At 40.3% G+C, this 10,916-nt stretch overlaps 1 long non-coding RNA gene across 1 annotated transcript; it reads left to right on the top strand.

Annotated features, from left to right (window-relative positions):
* The first annotated feature begins 1,761 nt into the window (after nt 1–1,761).
* LOC116069881 lies at nt 1,762–3,150 on the top strand. Its single transcript, XR_004110192.1, has 3 exons — nt 1,762–1,785; nt 2,310–2,384; nt 3,046–3,150. It is a non-coding gene; the product is annotated as an uncharacterized LOC116069881 (long non-coding RNA).
* The last annotated feature ends 7,766 nt before the right edge of the window (nt 3,151–10,916 follow it).

Below are 10,916 nucleotides of genomic sequence, written 5' to 3'. Positions count from 1 at the left end.
TTGAGAGAACTTGCTCATCATCTATAGAACACAGATTTCATTCCCAACACCCATGTAAGTGATTCACAATCACAGTAACTGCAACATCAGGGATATAATTCCCTTTTCTGGTCTGTGTGAACATCTGCCTATAAGTATTCAGATCCACATACAAATACACATGTAAGTGAAAAATAATAAAATATATTTATAAAATAAAAGAAATATAGATGGCCAACAAAGAGGAAAGGGTTAAACATAACTAGCTATCAGAGAACACCAGTTTGAAAACTAAATTGAGATTCCATCTCACCTGAGTCTGAATGGCTATCATTAAACAAGTAAGTAGCAACAAAAGCAATTGAGAATGTGGTCAAAAGAGAAGACTTACACATTGCTGGTGTAAATGTGAACCAGTATAGCTACTTTGTATATCAGTTTGGAGGTTCTTTAGAAGACATTTTGCATCTATGTGAGACATAGTTCAGTCTTAATTGTATTCTGATATTTGATTGACCAATGCTTCACTTTTTCTTTCTGGAATATGGACTCGAGTCTCATATCTTGAACTTGCTGTTTAGTTGAGAGTGACCGTTAAGTTTGAACATCCCCCTCTTGCTCTCAAGTACTGAGATTCAGCATTTATACTACCTCTTCTGATCATTTTTCCATTATCTCAAAGTCTTTTACAGCCTTTCCTATTTAGAAAATGAAATGCCACCTTCTTCTCACAGATGACTTATGGTTTGGGAATAAGAAGTATAACCAGTAAGAAAATTTTTATAAAAGCATTCCAGGAATTTATTTTTGAGATTATAGACTGTCATTGGATATGAATGCAATGTGCCTGTAACCTCATGGTACCTACATTATATTGAAAAGAATGCATTTGATAAAGCCTAAGAAATGAACCTCCTGTCAGCTCAATTTTTCAAATCCATGGTGCAGAGTCTTATGACAACAATAAATACCTAAATATAAGAACAATAAATTCATTTTGACAAGTGAGCCACAGTGGCCACACACCAGGAAAACTGTTTATTCAACTCCTCTATGGAAGAAAGAAATAAAATGAAAGGGGGCTTTCTTATGAGTTGTTTCCAAATAAAACACAAATTCAATGACAACAGAAATGTAGAGAGAACACACACACACACACACACACACACACACACACACACACAGAGAGAAAGCACTGGAAGTGTGATTCCAAATCATTTGCTAAAAATTTTCTAGGATTAATGCTTGTGGAGCAGAAAGTAACACTGGCTAGTATCTATTATCTCAGATAACCTTGAGTTGTAATTTTTTCATATCTGAAAATGAGAAAATACAGTTCATATGGACTGAAATAAAAGAGTGTACAGAGACATCTTTTCCCAGGTGTGGCGTATTACAATTGTATACAATATTGCCTCTGGTAAGTATTATAGGTAATTAATGTGAGAATTCCTGTTGCTGCCTGCAGCTAAATATGAACAGGTTCTCAGGGAGAGGAATAGGAGCTTGTAGGAAGGGAACCGGATGGCGAGAGGGCACTAAAAATGAGACTGAGGCATGGTGTGCTTTCAATCCTCCATCATTACTCAACTGTGTCTTTGTTACAAGCAGGTAGACAGAAAACCCCTGACCCTGTCCGTCAGCATCTTATGGCCCAATCAGCAACTTCATCTTCAGTCTTTGGAGGCGGGAGTTCCGGCTTAACAGGAACTTGGAGAGAGGCGGGGCTAGTAGCAGGAGCTTGGAGAGAGGCGTGGCTAGTAGCAGGAGCTTGGAGAGAGGCGTGGTTATTTGCGGCAAGGCAAGGTCTGAGAAACAGTTCTTACCTGGAGTAGGGTCACAAATTCCAAACTGAGACTTCTGATAATTTAACAGTGTTTGGGTTTTAAGAACTTTTGGAATTAAGAGAGGTAGAGAGAAATCAGGCATATGCAAGTGTTTCGACAAAAGTAGCTCAGATGAACACTGAAACTGTATTGTCTGGAATGAGATTATCTCAAGCAAATATGAAACATGTAGCTGCTAGTTGGTGATATGTCCATATGAGTAGATGGAACATTGTAGGTAACCAAAATGTAGATGAACAGAAATGAACCTAGCAGAAAAACAATTTTCATGGAACCATTTGTCCTCTCTTAACTTTTATTTTTTTAATTAAAATTAATTATTTTAAAAATTTCAATTAAATGTAATTATATCATGTCTCTTCTTTCTTTTCCTCCAACCTCCCCCATGTCTTCTTACTGTAGTCACTTCCATGTCCTGCCTCACTCCCTCTCAAACTGATGGCTTCTTTTTCTTTCTTTATTATATTATGCCATAACAAACAGACTCAAAGAAGCCAAAGAGCAAGAAGAGCCCAAGGAAAGGATGGTTTCTCAAGAAATGGAAACAAAACGCACATTGTAGGTAGGTAGGGGAAAGGGGGCAGCTGGGTAAGGCATGGGGAGAGGGGAATGAGGCAGGGTGGAGGATCAGATGTAGGGATAGTAGGGGAGAGAGAAGGGGAATCATCACTGGCTGGTTGGGCGCAATCTCTAGGTGGTGCCAGCCACCTGGGATGGAGGCAGGCCCCAGGGGCTTTTGCAGGGAAACTCTAGGAGAGATTCCTTGAAGTAGGGATTATGAATTTGAATGTGGGCACTTCCTATATGCAGTCAGGACTCCCAGTAAAGGCATAAGGACTGCAACCTACTCCCAAACCTTCAAACCAAAATGTGCCTGGTCTGCAGATAGAGCAGAAACAAAGATATAGACTGAGCGTACGGCCAACCAATGACTATCCCAAACTGAGACCTGTGCCATGGGCAATAACCAATCCCTGACATTACTAATGATATTATTAAATGCTTGTAGCAGAAACTGAGCATAATAATCCTGTGAGAGGCTCCTGAGAGCAGCTATAGGAAAGAAATACAAAGATCCTCAGCCAAAGATTAGATGGAGCTTGGGAGCTTGAGGAGTCTTAGGGAAGAGTTAGGAGAAGGATTGAAGGACTTGAGGAAGATAGGGACTCCACAAGGAGAACAACAGAGTCAACTAACCTGTATCCTTGGTTGTTCCCAGAGACTGCATCACCAACCAAAGTTCAAGCATGGGCTTGACTGAGGCCCGTTGAACATATGTAACAGAATTGTAGCTTGGTTCCCAACAGTGAACTTGGAGGTTCTACCTGAACCTATTTCCTGCCTGCTTGTGGATACTGTTACACTAAATGAACTACCTTGCCTAGCTTCAGATGTCCCCAGTCCTGCATAGACATGATATATAGTATTGGTAGAGAAATGAGGGGAGGTGATACCTAGATTGATGGGTGCTTTCTCTTATCTAAGGAGAAGGGAGGGAGGGACAGCTGGACGCTCTGCTTGGAGAGATACTGAGAGGAGACAGGGATCTGATATTGGTATGGAAAGTGAATAAAAATAAATTCCATCTCTTCATTTTACCCCAACCTTATCTTCTTAATTTCAGTAGAATGATGAAGAAGGAACACTTACTTTCCTTATCTCTTCTGTATCAAAACAGGAAGTCAAGCACTTTCAATCTTTTGTCACTTTTTTTTTTTTTGAGACAGGGTTTCTCTGTGTAGCCCTGGCTGTCCTGGAATTCATTCTGTAGACCAGGCTGGCCTTGAACTCAGAAATCCACCTGCCTCTGTCACCCAAGTGCTGGGATTAAAGGCATGTGCCACCACTGCCAGGCACTCTTTTGTAACTTTTAAGTTGTGTGGTTTAGAGCAATTTTCTTAAACTTTGTAAGTCCATTTTCCTTCATCTATAAAGTAATCAGTACCAAACAGGGTCTCTTTCTCTATATTTAAAAAGGTAATGCCGGGCGGTGGTGGTGCACGCCTTTAATCCCAGCACTTGGGAGGCAGAGGCAGGTGGATTTCTGAGTTCGAGGCCAGCCTGGTCTACAGAGTGAGTTCCAGGACAGCCAGGGCTACTCAGAGAAACCCTGTCTCGAAAAACCAAAAAAAATGAAAATAAAAAAAAAAATAAAAAGGTAATACTTGAAGATACTTTGTTACTGTTAATGGTTTTTTTCCTGTGTCTCTGTTTTTTCTGTCTCTTGGGTTTATATTCAGAATGTAGGTATTGGTCTGTATACTTATATGTGTGGAGGCCAAAAATGGACATCAGGTGTCCTGTTCTACAATACTTATTCCCTCAAGACAATGTCTCTCACTGAATCTGGAGCTGGGCTTTCTGTCATTAAGTCCCAGTGAACCTCCCATCTCTACTCTTGCTCTGCCTCAATGGGGCTAAAGTTACATGTTAGCATATGTTCATCCCTGGCTTTAAGCACAGGTGCTGGGAATTTGGACTAGGGTCCTTATGCTTGTGCATCATTGATGGCATTTTAAACAAAAATTGTTTTGTGTTGTTCCTCTTTTCTCCTCCTCTATCTCTCTGGAGACTTGTGTCCTTCCTCTCTAGTAGCTTCCTTTCCACTTTTGTGACATAGTAGTTCTTTCAATTCCCTTTCTTCAACACAGTTTTTCCCTCTCTCTTTTATTTAGTTTCATATATTTTATATACTCTTACACACCTTATTTACAAATATGCAAAGATTAAAAGTTGGGATCTATGTATGGGAGAGAACATTTCATTTCTCTTTCTGGGTTTGGTTTATGTCACTTGTCAAATTTCTTTCAAGACTCATAGGTTTTTCCTTCAAATGTGATTTTTTTAAAACTATTACCCCCAGAATTCTTTGTCTTTGCACTGGGTCTTGTGGTTGTTTTACCACAGAAGGTTGATGAAATGGCAAGCAGGATTGTTAGTTGCTGAAAGCTGCTGCTGGATGTCTTAGGTTCACAAGCTCTGACAGCTGTGTAGGGATGACCTTGGCACATGGCAAAAATGAAAGTTTGGGGGTAATGTGAATGAGAAGCATATGTCTTAGAACTCTTGATTGCATCAATATATATTAGTCAATATTCATGTAAATTTATGAAGCATGGTCATATTAAATATAGTTTTAACTCTTTTATAACATAGACAACAGCCATTTTCTGTGAAGTTCTTACTAGTATCACACTTTGTTGCAATGTATCCTAAGGAAATATATATATATATATATATATATATATATATATATATATATATATATATTCTCCTTTTACATTAAAAATTTACAATGGAAATAAGCCTCATGACTTATAGCCAGATGAAACCTTCAGGAAATATTGATGCTTTCATCTTGGAATAACATTTGCTGTTTTCTGGGAATGAGTGTCAGCCATAAAAAATAGACGAGAGCTGCTTATTTAGTGTTTTCATTTGTTCCAGCAAATCTATCAGTCAGGTGAATTTGACATAAAGATGAGCATGCTTGGCTAGATTCATATGGGAAGAATGAAAAGACTGCAGAGATTGGAATGTATCTCAGTGTGTGAGAAAAGTATAGATTAACAATGAACTCTAAATAAACTTCACAACCACAAAGCTGATGACCATCAGATAGTAATACACATTTCAGAAAGCCTTCATCTTTGAATATGTACCAGTAGAAAAACTACAGTATAAACAGGCAACCTCATAAAATAGGAAGTTGGGGTGACCCTCCAAAATACACTAGAGACCTGGAAGGTGAGGGAATCTCAGGACTCAAAGGGAGGGATCATAGATGAAATGCCTGACAGTAGGGAGAGGGAATTTATAGCACCTACCTCCAGCAGGAAGACAGGGCATCAAATGAAGAAGAGGGGGGCCATACCACAGTCACAACATTGACCTATAATTGTTCCTATCTGAAAGAATTACAGTGATAGAAATGGAGAGGAGCCTGAGGAAAAGAAGGTCCAGCAACAGGCTCAAAGTGGGACCCAGCTCAAGGGGAGGTTCCAAGGCCTGACACTATTACTGAGGTTATGGAGCACTCACAAAAAGGGACCTAGCATAACCACACTCTGGAAGACCCAACAAGCAGCTGAAAGAGTCAGATATAGATATTTGCACTCAAACAATGGATAGAAGCAGATTATCCCTGTTGTTGAATTAGGGAAGGCTGAAAGAAGCTGAGGAGAAGGGTGATCCTGTAGGATGACCAGCAGTCTTAGTCTAGACCCTCAAGATCTCTCAAACACTTGACCACCAAACAAACAGGCAGCACATACCAGCTGATATGAGGCCCCCATCACACATACAGTGGAGGAATGCTGGCTCTGTGTTCATTCAGAGATAATGCACCTAACCCTCAAGAGGCTGGAGGCACCAGGGAGTTTAGAGGTCAGGTGGGTTGGGGAGTGGAGACATCCACATGGAGACAGGGGGAGTGGAAGGAGGTATAGGATGTAGATCAGTGGAGGGTGGACAGGGGAACTAAAATATGGAGTGTAAATTAATTAATTGATTAATTTAAAATATCAATTAAAAAAAAACTATTTGAAATCATGATTTCTCCCTAGAGTTCCATGCACGCAATGCCTAGTACAGGAGATATTTATTAATTTCTCCAAAAGGTATTTTTCTTCATACATGTGTGTATGTATGTAGGTGTGAATACATGTAGTATAGGTATGTGTGCAGATGTGTATACATGCACATGGAAGGCAAAGTTCCGTGTAAGGTGACTTCCTTCTATAGTCCTCTACTTTTTGTTCTGAGATAGTATCTTTGGACTTAGAACTTAAAGATTTAACTAGACTGACTGGTGAGAGAGGTCTCAAGATCGTCCTCTTAGCACACCAAGATGAGGCAATCTGGTTGTGCTTGCCTTTTCACATGGTCTCTGGGAGGCGGGATGCAGGACCTCTACCAGGCAAGCTGTCCTCCTATTTTTATATTTTTAAAGCCCTATTGGGCTCAATAGGGCTTTAAAAATAATATCTGCTCCTCTGTTCTACATTAATACTAATGGGGTGAAAGGAATGAGATGTATATAGTGTTGCTTCCCAGGAAAATAATACCTCCTATATGAATAAGAAAATGGAGATGTATGTCGGAAGCATCCTTGAAGGAATAATTTAAGCTACTGGGGTTATCCTTGTTAGCTTAGTGTTTGTTGTTACTGTTAGATAAGAACTTGTTAGATAGACCTGGCTGGCCTGAAACTCATGGAAACCTTTCAGATTCTGTCTAACAAATGCTGGGATTAAAGGTGTGTGCGCATACACACCGTCATAATTAACTTTAACTGCAAATATAAGACAACCTCCAATCTTCTGAGAAGAATGTCTAAACTGAGGGATTGCCTAGAACAGACCGGCCAATGGTCATGTCTGTAGAGGATTATCATGATTGTTAATAATATAAGGCAGCCTAGCCCACAGTGGGTTACACTGTTCTCTGATCAAATGGTTTTGGACTATGTAAGAAAGGTAGCTGAACATGAGCTTCAATGAGCCAGCGAGCGATGTCCCTTCATAGTTTCTTCTGCAAATTCCTGCTCCAACTTCCTCACTGGTTGACTGAATCCCATAATCTAAAATTAACTCTTTCCTCCCTCTAAGCTGCTTTTGGTCAGAGTTTTATGACAATAACAGAATGGAAACTAGAACAAAGGTCAAAGAAAAGAAGAAATTTACATTGCACTTGCGGGTAAAGATTGTATCTGTATCAGAAAGAGCTAGAGAGACAGAGGTAAAGAGGGACAGAGAGTGAGAGGCTATGATGACTAGTGCTATTAATATGTGCTCCACAGCACAAACTGGGACAAATATGACATGAATAGAGCAACATCTGAACAAAGGCATGTAACTGCACAACTGCACAATTTGTCAATGATCCCTGTGGGACTTCAAGCAAGTTCTCAGGTTCTATGTAAGTGTACACACTCCGGGTCAGATCCTGATCACTGCCTCCTGTCTCAGTCTTCCCCTCACACAGTCTCTCTCCAATCCTCCCTCCCATTATCCTCTGAAAGGCTGCCCTCCATGGCACATCAAGTCTCTGCAGGGTTGGATGCATCATCTTCCACAAGGGAGCAGAGTTATCGAATGGACCCCATAGACGGGCAACATCTTTAGGGATTGCTCCAGTTGTTAGGGGACCTTCATGAAGATTGTGTCGCACATCTAGTACACCAAACTGACTTTTTAATATGGTTTCTGCAGATTTAACCCAGCTCCTAATGCTTGCATGACTAGTAGTTTGTGAATGAGTTCTCTCTTAGCCCAAGATCTTTCTGGGTGTGTTCACCTGCTGTGAAAGATGAGGAAATTTTGTAAGCTTGAGATACTCTTAATTATAAAATGTTATGAAAATAAACAATGGATGGTTTGCCTTGCCATGTAAGATTAATATGATATTCATATATTCCCCAAATGCTTTTGTTATGAAAATAACACATCATATTTATAATGAAGGGGCCTGGGGATCAAATTTATGCTTACTTAATTGAAAAATAACTTCACATGTGGGAGAAGAAAACCAGGGTCCTCGACTTTTCATTTACACCACCCCAAACCCAGACCCAGAGGGAGAGAAAGAGAGAGAAACAGAGACATAGACACAGAAAGAATAATTCTTGTAAATTTCTAGGCACAACCACAGCTCAGACATATTAATTTACAAATGTAGATTTATATTTTAGAATTGTGGAGGCAGAGTATTTAGAGCCCCTTGTGCAATTCTTCCTAAGGAGGATGCATCTTTGCAACTTTCCTCAATGTATTTGACAATGAGTTGATATTCTGGTGGCAGAGTCATTTATTTTCATCATCCCTGGTTTTATTAACTACCAAGTGTAATGAGGTAACATCTCTACCTTGTGTCAGACCTTGAGACTCATCAGTATATCAAGAAGATCAATCGTGGGTCAGTTCTGTCTCTTACCTATACAGAAAATCTCCATTAACATGTTTTTGTTTTCTTTTGCTCCTTATTTTTGAATTGGTGTCACACAGCCCAGACAGGCATTGTACTGGGTATATAGTCAAACATAACTTTGAATTTCTTGTTCTCATGACCAGTTAATATTAGATTATAAAGTACAGCCCAACTTTTCATAGTTCCATAGTCCTTAAAAAATTTAAAGTCTTAAAATTTTCAAGTATCTTTAAAAGTCTCAAGTCTCTTAAATCTTGGTTCTTGAAAAGCAAATAAACACATTCAATATTTTCTTATTCTCAATGGAAAAATCTATGGCATTGCTAAAAAGTAATTCTGAGCACAATCTTCAAATGTAGCAATGTAAACAACTCAATGTCTCACATGTTGGACTCACTCAAGATCTTTCGGGCTCTAAAGGAATTGAGCAACCCTACTTCTCTGGTTCTTGTGCATGCTAAGTCTGAGGAACACCAGTTCCCAATCTCACCTCAATGATACTTCTTACATACTAATCCCAGCTGATTCTTCAGCCAAAGATAACCAGCAGGTATGGGTTCCAATGAAGCACAGAAGTTTAGCCTTCTATAGATTCATAATCAGATATAATATATATGAATGACTTCAGTGGATTTTTCAGAGACTCTCAAACTAGCAGGGACTATTCAACTTCTTTTTCTTTTCTCTTCTTTTCTTTTCTCTTCTTTTTTCTTTCCTGGGACTCTTAAACTTTTGTTTTTTTTTTTTTTAATAGTTTTCCTTTTGTTAATTTTTTATTGGTTATTTTCTTAATTTAAATTTCAAATGGCATGGCACTTCTCAGCTTCCCTCTGAAAACCTCCTATCCTACCCCATACCCCTGTCTCTATGAGGGTGCTCCCCCAGCCACCCACACCCTTCCACCTCACCATCCTAGAACTATCATTCCCCTATACTGGGGCATCAAGCCTTCACAAGACCAAGGGCCTCCCCTCCCGCTGATGCCACATAAAGTCATCCTCTGCAACATATATAGCTGGAGCCGTAGGTCCCACCATGTGTACTCTTTTTTTGGTGGTTTAGTCCTTGGGAGCTCTGGTGGGTCTGGTTGGTTGATATTTTTGTTCTTCCTATGGGGTTGTAAACCTCTTCAACCCCTTCAGTCCTTTCTTTTTTTTTAATTTAATTTTATTTTTAATTTATTTTTTACACTCCATATTCCATCCCCTGCCCCCCATCTACCCTCCAGCTGTTCCATATCCTGCACCTCCTCTCCACTCCACTCTGTCTCCACATGGATTTCCCCCACCCCCCACCCCAACTGACCTCTAAACTTCCTGGGTCCTCCAGTCTCTGAAGGGTTAGGTAAATCACTTCTGAATGTATGCAGACCTGGAAGTCCTCTACTGTCTATGTGTTGGGGGCCTCATAGCAGCTGGTGTATGCTGTCTGTTTGGTGGTCCAGTGTTTGAGAGATCTCATGGGTACAGATTCCCTAATTCAACAGCATGGGTCATCTGCTTCTGTCCATCGGTTGGGTGCTTCAGTCCTTTCTTTAACTCCTCTATTGGGGTTCCCATGCTTCGTCCAATGGTTGGCTGCGAGCATCTGCCTCTGTATTTGTCAGACTCTGGCAGAGTCTCTCAGTAGACAGTTATATCAGACCCCTGTCAAGAAGCACTTCTTGGGCTCTGCAATAGTGTCTGTGTTTGGTGTCTGGATATGGGATGGATCTCCAGGTGGGGCAGTCTCTGGATGGCCTTTCCTCCAGTCTCTGCTCCACAATATGTCTTCAATTTTCCTATAGACAGGAAAAATTCCTGGGTTAAAATTTGGAGAAGTGTTAGTGGCCCCATTCCTCAACATGGTACCATGCCTAACCTCTGGACATTGTCTCTACAGGTTCTTTCTTCCCTTTGTTGTGTATTTTACCTAATACCATCCCTGTAGGGTCCTGAGAGCTTACTACGTTTTTTTGGCATCTGGCACTTTCTGTCGACTACCCCCAGTTCCCCATCCCCCATTGCTCTACACCTCTGTTCAAATTCCTGACCCTCCCTACATCTCTACTGTCTCCTCCCACACTTGGTCCTGCCCCAACTTTTTCTTTCTCCCCCTCCACTATTCCTCCCAAGTATCTCCCATCCTCTACCTCCTGGAATTATTTTGTTCCCCCTTCTTTTT

The sequence above is a fragment of the Mastomys coucha genome, unplaced genomic scaffold (assembly GCF_008632895.1).
Source record: "Mastomys coucha isolate ucsf_1 unplaced genomic scaffold, UCSF_Mcou_1 pScaffold1, whole genome shotgun sequence".
Lineage (NCBI taxonomy): Eukaryota > Metazoa > Chordata > Mammalia > Rodentia > Muridae > Mastomys > Mastomys coucha.
The sequence above is the reverse complement of the archived record's forward strand: the minus strand, read 5'-3'. Positions and strand labels throughout refer to the sequence as shown.